The sequence below is a fragment of the Leptidea sinapis genome, chromosome 46, assembly GCF_905404315.1.
Source record: "Leptidea sinapis chromosome 46, ilLepSina1.1, whole genome shotgun sequence".
Classification (NCBI taxonomy): domain Eukaryota; kingdom Metazoa; phylum Arthropoda; class Insecta; order Lepidoptera; family Pieridae; genus Leptidea; species Leptidea sinapis.
Genome location: NC_066310.1, coordinates 6,355,107 through 6,367,472, shown reverse-complemented (window position 1 = coordinate 6,367,472; position 12,366 = coordinate 6,355,107). Strand labels below are relative to the sequence as shown.

The window sequence follows — 12,366 nt, the reverse complement described above, 5'->3', positions numbered from 1 at the left end:
AGTAGAACTTATAATACGTCGTATATTTTTACTGTTTCTGAAGGGTTGTCTGAAGGGCACCGTAGCTAGTGAAATTATTGGGCAAATAAGACTTAACATCTTATGTCTCAAGGTGACGAGCGCAATTGTGGTGCCGCTCAGAATTTTTGGATTTTGCATAAATCATTAGCGGCACTGCATTGTAATGGGCAGGGCGTATCAATTACCCTCAGCTGTACGTACTGCTCGTCTCGTCCCAAATTGTCATTAAAAAAAAGAATTTTATTGTATATTAAATTTTTTGTGATGCATGCCGGCCAGTTAGAGAAGTTAGCATATAATTTATATCAATATTTTTTTAAAACAACAACTCATATTTAATTCTCACTATTTAGGGTAAGTAATTCTAAAGTTATAAAAATATGTAAAAATCACTAGCGGCCCTTATAATTTATATTTTTTTGTGCAATTTAATTCTGTTTATAATTAATACTCTAATAGACCATACTTTCATGCATCGTTTAACATTTATAAAACACGGTACAGATGTTTCACATGATTTTTTTTTGCAAGGCTTGATGTCATTAATGGGCGAATTTAAAAAAAAAAAACAGAAACATTCGATAAAAGAAGATAAAACAAATTGAAAATTTATAAACAAAATATCACCCGAATTATTTTAAACTGATTAACACGTTAACTATATATGTGTTTTGATTTCTAAATGAGCCTCTTGCCCATTTGTAGGATGCAAAATATAAAAATCTATCTTTTTAAATATATATTGTACACAGAAGTTTTTATATAGAAATATTTTGCTTTAAAATTGGGGAAATTGTAGCGAGAGTGTGGCAACACTGCGCGGCGGGAACCCGGGCAGTCCGCCTCGTAGCCCGCGAAAGCCACCCGCGTATCGGCTATGCCTGAGTGTTGAACCCTCACAGCCGCCTAACCTCCTGCTGTACGCTGAACATCGCTCTCTACCTCGTGACAAATATATGGTTCAGTGATTAGAAGTGACAATGTGGAACCATTTACCCACCGACTGTGTACACTCGTGATGTGAATACTGTAAAAATAGACTTTTAAGGTATGTTTATACTTGTCACCATTAATACTTTTAACTATATAAAAATAATAACAGATATGTCTTAAAGCTGATTAAAATAAATATTTACTATAAAAATATTTGGAGTCTCCCAAATGGGTGATTACAAAAAAAATTTTGTCATCGTAAATTATTTTTCTAAAGTTATATAAAAAGTCTGTAATAGTATTTATAAAACTTACATGCCATTACAAATGCTCAGTGATTGTCTAGTTCAGAATCTTTCAACTAATACCGATTAATACATAGAACGTTTGACTAAAATATTGGGATAGTTTCGAGTTGATACACAGAAAGTACAGAGGGAATAATTGTAACATTTCCGATGTATTCCCAAGCGAAATTTGAATGAAAGACACCTCCCTTTTGTCTTAACTAAACGTACAATATAAAACACATTAACAAAGCACCAATCCGGTATTCAACATAAACTGACAATGGATATCTTTTTTTTAAATAAAGTCTTCTTTCAGCATAATAATCATTTATTTCTCAAAATTTTCCTTCTTCTGCGTTTGGTACTTCATAATGGTCAATGTCGTGGTCTTTGCTGTACTGAAGTGAACGGCTTGTCTTCAATGGTTCCGACTGGCTTTCACTTCATATTTCCTGAAAGATGACCTGCCGCATGTTATGAGTCTTCCTAAGTTTCCCACGATAAACAGTTTTTCAGGATTTTCGTAGTTGCGCTTCGCTATATGGCTTAGGTAGGACAATACACGGTGGTAACAAATTGTGGAAAGCCTTCGGAAAGGAAATCTTTCACATTAAGCTGTGATACATTACACACAACCTTTGTTTAGCAATAAAAATACTAAAACGCTATATCAAATACGAGTAATTAAAAAAAAGTTATTTTATAAAAAAACACATGAGTTATTGAGTATGCGTATCAACACACACTGCACATAAATATAAGTCTTGGAATGAATTATGGAAGCATGATATCAACATTATGAAAATATATATAAGATAGTTCTTTTTTTCTGACAATAAGGGACTAGATGAGCAGGATGTTCAGCTGATGGTAATTGGATATGTCCTGCCCATTACAATGCGGTGCCGCTCAGGATTTCTGAAAACCTCAAACATTCTGACCGGCATTACAATTGCGCTCGTCATCTTGAGACACATGACGTAAAGACTCAGTTGCCCAGTAACTTTACAAGCTACGCTTCAGACCAAAACACAATAAAGCTTACACATTACTGCTTCACGGCAGAAAAAGGCCCATAAACTAGCCGGCATCCTGTGTAAAGTTTTTACTTCAGTTCTGAATCAGCTCGAGAAATGTTCAGTCTGAATTGCTTTAGTACTACGTTACCTATTCTGTAGATCATCTTAGACTACTATTCTGTGGAGAAAAGTCTATGCACACCATCAACAATTTCAAATGTGGGTGGACTTCTTACTTGTGGGAGGCTTATTTGCTTACGATGTCAAGCGACACCTTTTACTGTTACGCAGCGCGGTGCGTCAACGCATCTCTTGATCCATGGTTTGGTGGAAGTCCATGGGCAACCGCACCACCAATACTCATCACTTGAGCCTCTTGCCTGTTTTATCCATCTTATATGTATAAAAGAGATACTTGAGTCTAAGAAAAAGAAAGTCGAAGATAGTGACTATCTTTGACTCATTTCATCTACAGTCCCCCTGGAAACGGGACCTGGAAAGGTCTTGAAATGTCGGATTAACGAAAATAATAATAAAAATGTAACTTTTACGAAAATCTAATGTTAAAATACAGTTACAATCACACGCGTTTTAATCCTTTAAAAGTGTTTTATTTAAGTGTGTAACACTCACGTTAATCAAAGAAAATACTATTTAAGTCTTATTGGATGTTGTCCTGATCACCGTGGATTGAAAATAATTGATCGAAAGGAGGTGGGACATAGTAGCATCGCAAAAATATTCTTATATAGTTCCCATTTTTTTTATTCTAGCAGCAGTTTGTACAAAAGATGATTTAAAATTACCTAAGAGGTCTTACATCGTAATTTAGTATATGAGTGCTGACAAAGGATATGTGAACAGAGACAAACATACTAAAAGTCTTGAATACACTAGGTCAGTGTGGAAGGGAGGGGAGCCACAAATCTGTCCACAAAATTTGCTGCTGATAAAAGGAATTGATACATCACTAATATTAATTACTGGGTGTAGTAAAACCCGTGGTGTGAGGACGAGGAAAAAATACTCGTAAACAGACTGGTGTTACGAACTGGTATGACCACGAGTCAGGAATGCGATTGCAAGACCTTGAAAATAATTCACTTACATTAACAATTATAATAAAATTCTTCTTGATTTAAAAGAGTCGTCAGTGATTTTCATGTACGTTGATGTCACAGCCTCTACGTCTCCGAACATTTGGTATATTAAGCAAGCTAAGTGTCCAATTCTAGTTGTCTTAAAAAACCATTTCTTCAGTCACCCCCGCCGTATTTACTTATAAGTCAATTAAAATTTATTTTAATGTTATCTTTTCTTTATAGATCGAAAAGTTTCACCAGTTGCTGTCTGTATTATAATTATTATGACGGATACTCACGATATATATTTTATTAATTTGGTGCCGATATTTGGGTATTTATAATATAATATCAGGACGACCGAGCCTTGCTTGGATTTTTGAGAATGTACAAAACTTGAACAATAAAAAAACTAATATGACATCTGGATTCGATTCGGGGTATTCTGCTTTACGGATCACCCACTATCCTATCTGAGCTATTATAGTCTAGTACGTAGTTGCGAAATTTACCTTTGTATTCTAATGTTATTGTAGCTGTTCCTCATTAAAATACGAATAAAATATATTTTTTAAATTGAAACCTAGATCGATTTATCACCCTCGAAATCCCCTGTACACAAAATTTTATGAAAATCGTCGAAGTCGTCTCCGAGATTCAGATTATATATATACAACAATTGCTCGTTTAAAGATAGACCTACGTCATGAGTACCCGTCATAATAATTACAATATTAAAATTCCGCGATGATAGAAGTTTAAAAACATATGCTCTCTGTATATTCATCTAATTCATGTATAAAATGTCAAAGTGCTAAGATATTAAGTTATTTATGTTATACTATGTGACAAAAACCTTTAAAAAGAAATTCATTAAGCATTTACACAATTCAATTAAAATCAAGTAACTTAAAATTATAATAACCATTGCATTTGATTTAATGTTCACGAAATGATTTGGATGGATTATAGCTTATAAATGAAAATTTAATCATAGCACTCCCGCATTATCCACGTTCTGCTATGTAGAGCATGTTAATATGATAATTTTTTGATAACACTTATACAATTGCAGATAAAGAACTAAAAAACACTATATTCAAATATTTTATTTAAGAATCCTAGAAGTATCATATACATTTCAATATGTTTTAAATAGTTATGTCTAAATACACAATGTTACTGAGATACCCTAGTGTAGACGGGTATTATATAAATAATAATAATATTGACACACTTTTACACGAATAATCTTGCCCGAAATGAGGCCTAGCTTGTGCTATAAGTTGCAAGACAACGATATGGATACACTTTATACACAAATTATCTTGCCCCAAGTTAAGGATATATAGCCTGTGTTATGGGTTGTCTTGTAAGACAACGATATATTTAATACAATATACTTACTTAAAAATACATAAATTCATATAAACATACATAAATACATTTAAACATCCATGACTCGGAAACAAACATCCATATTCATCATATAAATTCTTGCACCTACCGGGATTCGAACCCGGGACCTCTAGCTTAGTAGGTAGGATCGCTAACCACTCGGCTATACAGGTCGTATATATATATAGTACGATATATATATTTAGTACGATATACATACTTAAACATACATAAATACATATAAACGTCCACGACTCGGAAACAAACATAAATACATCATATACATGTTTGCACCTACCGGGATTCGAACCCGGGATCTCTAGCTTAGTAGGTAGGGTCGCTAACCTGGGCTATAAAATTTTGATTATTTTTTAAAGTCCTCAACAAAGAACTAGTTTATTTAATATCTATTATAATATTGTTAGTTTGTATATTTTTTACTAATCCATAACCTAGTGCTTTCTTGTAATTGCGATTTGCACTGCACTACCATCCGATGAAACTTTGCCCATTCAGTATTTATACAATCCGGAATATTTTATTTTACCGATCAAGTTGAGGTCTCCTGTCCGTCAAAATAACAGTGCCCAGGTATTGTGCTGATGATATATATATGCACTGTTGATTTTATTTATTTGTTGCACAGACCTAAGGAGCCTGGCCAGGCCCCGATACATGTTTTTTTTTATGGAAAAGGAGGAGAAACGAGCGTACAGCTCACGCCACTCACATTCTTATGCAACAGCAGAGGAATCACAGGAGCGTTGCCAGTCTTTAAGGAAGGTGTACGGACTTTATTTGAAGGTACCCATGTCGTATCGTCCCGGAAACACCGCACAAGACAACTCATTTAATAGCTTTGTAGTACCAAAGTAAAACCGCTCTGTGGAGTACTGCCACAAATTCAGATGGTGGGGATAATAACCCAATTTGTGGCGTGTCGTGCGAAGGTGGAATTCTGCGGCAGGAATCAGGTGAAACTCATCTAAACACTCACCATAATAAATGCGATAGAAGAAAGACAATGAAGCGACGTCTTTAGGCGACGCCAATTGATCCAGCCGTTCACAGAGCACTTAATCCCCGACAATTCGAGTTGCTCTGCACATGACATTTAACACACAGTTATTTAATAGTTCAATAGTTATTATCACATAACCCTCACAAATTGGTTATTTTTCAAAATGTCCAGGCATTATGTAGACTGACCAATTAATCCTTTTATGCATAACCTATACACGAATAACATCAAATACTGACGTAAAAAATTGCAAAGTTCCCAACTGGGGTTTATTCCACAACATCGAAGGGCAGACACGTATAGGGGAATTAAATAGAAATTTTACTCAAAAATACAATTATGTAAATAATAAAGCAGTTTGGTCATCTTCTAATGTTTTATTAATATCACGTACATTAATTAATATTACGTACAATTTTAATATCATTGTTTACAGTGGAAAGAGTTTCCTTGTGTGATTTCAGGACGATACGACGTGGGCACGTTAAAAAAATACGGATTGCACTCCGGGAGTGCCGGCAGAAGAAAAAACTTGAACAAATAAATAAATAAACTAATGAAAAAGCTTAAAAACCAAATAATTAAACTGTAAAAATATTTCACGGCTGAGATTCGATCCCTCGCCCTCGCGATGTTTTGGCTTAGCAATGACATTGATTCAACCACTGGTCCAATGACCGTATGATTACTACGTTGAAATAGCCGAAGCCGTTAGTTAGAAGTATAAATCTTTCATCCATATTTCTTTTATATATTTTAAATTATATCATTCTTGTTATTTGTATGTGTCCGTTTATAAATCAATATTTTTCTTTCTTTTTAATTTCAACGATTATCTTAGGAATTTTCGATGAAGCCACGTGTAGTGACGCCAGTTTAACATTTTATACCCTTCCCCAAGAAAAGTGCTCAACGCCGTTAAAAAAGTTTTCACTTCAAAAAAGCGCAACACCTTTCCTAAATGCCGGCAATACTCCTGTGCTTTCTCTTGGCTTGCAGGAGAATATGGGCGGCGGTGATCACTTAACATCAGGTGACACGTTCGCTTGCTTGTCCTTCTTTTCCAAAATACAATGCATTAAATGCTCATCCCCTGCATGCTCACGCATTTCTGTCGATAACGGCTTATTTCCATGAGACATTTTCCTGGATTCACTCGGGGTACATTCAATGAACCGCGTTCACCTAATTCAAAATTAAATATTTTTGAAGTGAAAATTTCTTTAGCGACGTTAAGCACTTTTTTTGTAATGGGCATAAAATGTTAAACTCGCGTCAGTACACGTGACCTGATCGAAAATTCGTAAGACAGTCGTTGAAATTATGAATGAAAGTTGATTTTTCTGAGGGATAAACTTTTTAATTTAAAATAATTATAAAAGTTCTGAAGTGTTAAATTTTTTATGTAATATAAATTGTAATTTTTATGTCCAAAGCACAATAAATGAATATTGTATTGAACCACATAAACGCTAGCACTTTTATGCTGATAATTAAGCAATTCGTGCGAAATAATTCCCTAACCATTTTATTCAAAATAAGATAAATGATATCACTTATTGAAACTCAAAAACTTCCATCAATTCCAAAAAGTATGCCTCAGGCCTGAGAAGACTGGGCGAAAGAAACTAATCGGTTTTTTTTCATAAAAATACAATAAAATAACATTTATAATTTATCTACCTTTTACCACCGCCTTCGTGCACGTGCAATAGTTGCTTTGGGCAGACATTTTTATTTTTTTAATATACTCACTATGCAAATAATACACGGCAAACTGCTGTGGTTACTACATTTATATAAGCTACCATAGAACTTTCGTCTCCTTTCGCACACATCGTGGGAAGGCATATCTGAAAGGTCCTTTCAACTTCGACATTTTCTTTTCAATAACAAAATAGTGTTTATCAGATATCGTATATCACAGAAAGCAAAGTGTTTTAGCGATACGTCACCGTTGAACCTTGCCCTTTAAGTGTCCTCAATTCGAATGTAAAACAGCCTTATAAGGAATATTTGACGTCATAAATTTTATGTCAATACACTAGCTGGTGACCGGCGCGCTTCCCTATACCTAAATAAATACATATATAAATTTAAAATATATTTTTAGTAACTACGAAATAACAATAATAATTACGCTATTCCATGTTCTTGTAATGAAATAATCTCACAGCAGAACCGTAAAACTGGATCAAATAGAACTATTCATACATAAACTTTGAAATTATAAAAAAAATTGAGTCACTCACTAATCGAAATAATAATTATTCGTAATAGTATAATATAAAAGTTGGATTGAACTGTGATGTGCAAAATTTCATTAAAAGTGGCTCTCTTTAAAGTAGTTTAGGAGTTCATCCTGAACAAACAAGGTGATACGAAACTTTTATGTATCCAACAAAGGTTTGCAGCTTCATCTTTCATTATATTTCAAAGTGATGGAACGAGAACACTGAATTTTTTGACTTACGTGTTAATTAAAAAAGGAGTAATTAAATAAAAAGACAGTAAAAATATGCATAAATCTGCATATTTTTACCACTTTTACCTACGGGAGGCTTCTCTGCACAGGAAGCCGGCTAAACCACAGCAGCGCTTTTTTCTGCCATCAAGAAGTAATAAATAAAATAAAAATAAAAAAGCCTTTTATTCATTCTTAAAAAATTATTAACTTACAAATTTATAACTTTTATACATGCATTGAAAAAAATAAAAAAAATAAATATGTATAATAAAATTCACAATTCTAATATTAGTAATAATTATTAGTTAATCTTAAAATTTAATAATGTTATATTATGATGTTATAATCTTAAAATATGAATATGTTAATTAGCATATCAGTTTATCATTATGGTTTTTATTTTTATAGGATCTCTCAACGAAAGCCTGCTCCAGATTTTTCCAAGTCTTCCTGTTTAGAGCCGTTTTGTTTCCAGTTTATTTTTCCAGTTTCTTTGATTTCATTCTCCCAACTTTCTAAAGGTCTACCTCTCTTTCGTTCATCAAGAAGTAATATGCAAGTATTAATGTGTTTTGGTTTGAAGGGTTCTTTTGGTGTTATTAATTGTACTAGAAAAATCAGACTTAAAATCTTATTAAGGTATTTAGTACACTCAAATCTAAATATTGTTGTTCTTGAAATTAGATTTAATCAAAAACTAAACAATGAAAAATTCAAGACTTTTATGGTTTTCTCATGGATGCCATTGTCAGCTCTGGACCAAATTACAAGGGGACCACACGGTAAGTACTAGCTTTCAAATAAAAAAAGAATTATCAAAATCGGTTCACCCAGTCGAAACTTTTGATGTAACAAACATAAAAAAACATACCGACGAATTGAGAACCTCCTCCTTTTTTGATGACGGTTAAAAAACTAATTCAATTGATCAAATAACACAAAAGTTATAAGGATTTTAATATTATTTCTGATTAGACAGAAATAGACTTAATAAAATTTGCCGTTACATCTTAGTTTTGTCATAGCAGCTCTATACAAATATTGGTTAAGGGACATAGAGATATAAGTAAGACCTTTACTCTTTGAATATCTGTAACTTTGTACTTCTACGTTTGATTTTTATTTTCATTTTCATTTTTTTTATGAAAATAAGAGACGAGACGAGCAGGACGTTCATTGATACGCTCTGCCCATTACAATGTAGTGCCGTTCAGGATTCTTGAAAAACACAAAAATTCTGTGCGGCAATACAATTACGCTCGTCACCTTGAGACATAAAGTCTCATTTGCCCAGTAATTTCACTAGCTACGGCGCCCTTCAGACTGAAACACAGTAATGTTTAGACATTACTGCTTCACGGCAGAAATAGGCGCCGTTGTTGCACCCATAAACTAGCCGGCATCCTGTGCAAAGGAGCCTTCCACTGGTAAAATGAGTGTCCATAATATTTTTATCTTTATTTATAATAAAATAATAATAATAATGAGTCAAAACCCAATTGTAATTTTTACATGTGTTTTTTTCTCATTATTTATCTAGTCGTCACATTTTAAGTGCTAGCTTAAAATATAAAAGATAAAAATATGAATATAAGTCAACAATCCTTGTTGATATCGTAACCCTGCTCCATAGCATAAGGTTATGGGTCAGTATCGGTTATAAAATATTATGACGTCAACAAATGAACCGGTAAAAACTGGATTTTTTCCGACACAAACCATTTACTGCAACATATTAGTTATCTCCATCATCCATTACATTAAAATGTTTGGGAGTTGTATGTGATAATATTTTTATCATATCGGCAATGAAGTTAATTGGATGGGGAAGCTAAATCCACCTAAAACATCAATAAAAATAGGTTATTTAACTTTGAGTATCTGTTTTAAATAATTGTAAGCCAATTTTGTTTAGATACGGTAATACGTTACCAGTCGGAGGCTCCTTTGCACAACGGCGCCTATTTCTGCCGTGAAGCAGTAATGTGTAAGCATTACTGTGTTTCGGTCTGAAGGGCGCCGTAGCTAGTGAAATTTAATATCTTATTGTAGTGCGGCTCAGAGTTATTCCATTGTAATGGACAGAAAATCAATTACCATCAGTTGAACGTCCTGCTCGTCTCGTTCCTTATTGTCATAAAAAAAATACGTTTATCTATCGGATATTTTTTTCTTATAGAAAAGGTGGACAAACGAGCATAGGGTTCACCTGATGGTATCAGTGATCAGCGCAGCCCATACTCTCTTGTAACACCAGGGGAATCACAGGAGCGTTGCCGAGATTATTAAGTACAATCAAGGAATTTAATTCGCGTACCTTTTCGCAAGCAATAAGCTTGAAATATCTTAAAGTTTTATATTTTTGACTTCCGCACAAACGTCATATGAGCGTTGCAAAATAAAGATAGCCCTTAGTATTATCAGTTTTCATCAGCAATTTAGGCTTAATAGTCCAGGAGGAATTGGTGCATGAGTACCGAAAACTGATGTGTACAATGTTGCCATGGGGCAACCCCGTGCCATATTGTTTAAATCGAATTAATTGTTTAAGCAATTGCAAGGAATTGATATTTTACAACCGGAAATCTTTTTTTATTTTCTTTATTAAAATACAAATGACTTTTCACGATAATGTTAATATTTTCAGAGATATGAATTCTTAAAGGTTTGAAAAATCTCAAATTTGGGTTGGGTTCCTTTGACCCATTAGAAATATAAGGCGGTACGCGTATAAATTCGTAAGCCGAAAACACTTTAATACGTATTTATTTATTCTTGTATATTTTCATGAACCATTTAGTATATCGGAAAACTAAAATTTAACTAAATTCTGCAGTATTAAATAGGAAGTAATTTTAGTTACAACAAAAGGTTTCTTGCTGCCGCTTGCTAAATCAATTAAGACTAATAATCAATTACAACTATTGGCAAACAAATATTGGCGGAATTAACACTCAAGAAAACTTAAATCATTTCTATAATTACGGATTTCCGCAAAGTAACGCCTAATTCAATATTTTTTTTTAAATAACCTTTCAAATAGCAATAAATAAAAAAAAATGGGAATTTTTTCCTCTAGTTGTACTGAGCCTTAATTCTTGTGAAAACATTTATGAAAAGTACCTTGAGAGCACTTTTGCACTATGTCCGATCCGAATCCGATCCGTACCCGTGAAAACACGGTCCGAAGTAGTCGTAGAACTATTTCTACGGTAGTATACCAGTGGGAGGCTCCTTTGCACAGGAAGCCGGCTAGATTATGGATACCACAACGGCGCGTATTTCTGCCGTGAAGCAGTAATGTGTAAACATTACTGTTTTTCGTTCTGAAGGGCGCCGTAGCTAGTGAAATTACTGGGTAAATGGGATTTAAAAATCTAATGTCTCAAGGTGACGAGCGCAACTGTAGTGCCGCTCAGAAGTTTTGAGTTTTTCAAGGATCCTGAGCGGCAATGTATTATAGTGGGTAGGGCGTATCAATTACCATCAGCTGAACGTCCTGCTCGTCTCCTCCCTTATTTTCATAAAAAAAAGTTTATGTACTAGATCCGGCTTCCGTCATCCGATTTCTTTCCGTCAACCGTTAGAAATAGTTCTTCGACTACACTGGACCGTATTTCCGCCGAAACGGATCGGATTCGGATCGGACGTAGTGCGAAAGCGCTCTGAATATAATTAACCTAATTGCTTAAAATCCAAGCTAATCAAAACTAATTTTAAATGAACGTTTAGAGAGTATGCAATATATTAGCGATATGTTGTTTAGAAAAAATTGGCTGCAAATACCTGTAATTTATTTTAGTATAACTAATTTTCTGATGAAAAATGCACCTATATGTTTTTTTTTTCATAAATTGTACGTCATTTTAAAGGAAATCATGTCAAGAATTGAAAAAATACGGTTGCCCGCTCTCAGTCAGCCGCAGCATAAAGGCTACCAGGTGAAAATAAGTACATTTTTGTTGATAATTTGTAGTCATCTGTTTTTTTATAACTTTATTACAAAATCGAAGTTTTATTTTTACTATTTACGATAAACCATGGTTGCCAGTTAAAAATTGAGCGGAACCAGGGATTGCAATGATTTACATAAACAATTCTTGCTTCATCTAAGTGTTTTTTCTATAGAAAAGGA

General features: G+C 33.8%; 1 protein-coding gene across 1 annotated transcript in view; it reads left to right on the top strand.

Annotated features, from left to right (window-relative positions):
• The first annotated feature begins 878 nt into the window (after positions 1 to 878).
• Positions 879 to 12,366, top strand: part of LOC126977822 (sodium channel protein 60E) — a 246,528-nt gene continuing 235,040 nt past the window's right edge. The window contains exon 1 of the mRNA XM_050826433.1: positions 879 to 1,069. The gene's annotated coding sequence lies outside the window, so the exon portion shown is untranslated. The remainder of the gene's footprint in view (positions 1,070 to 12,366) is intronic.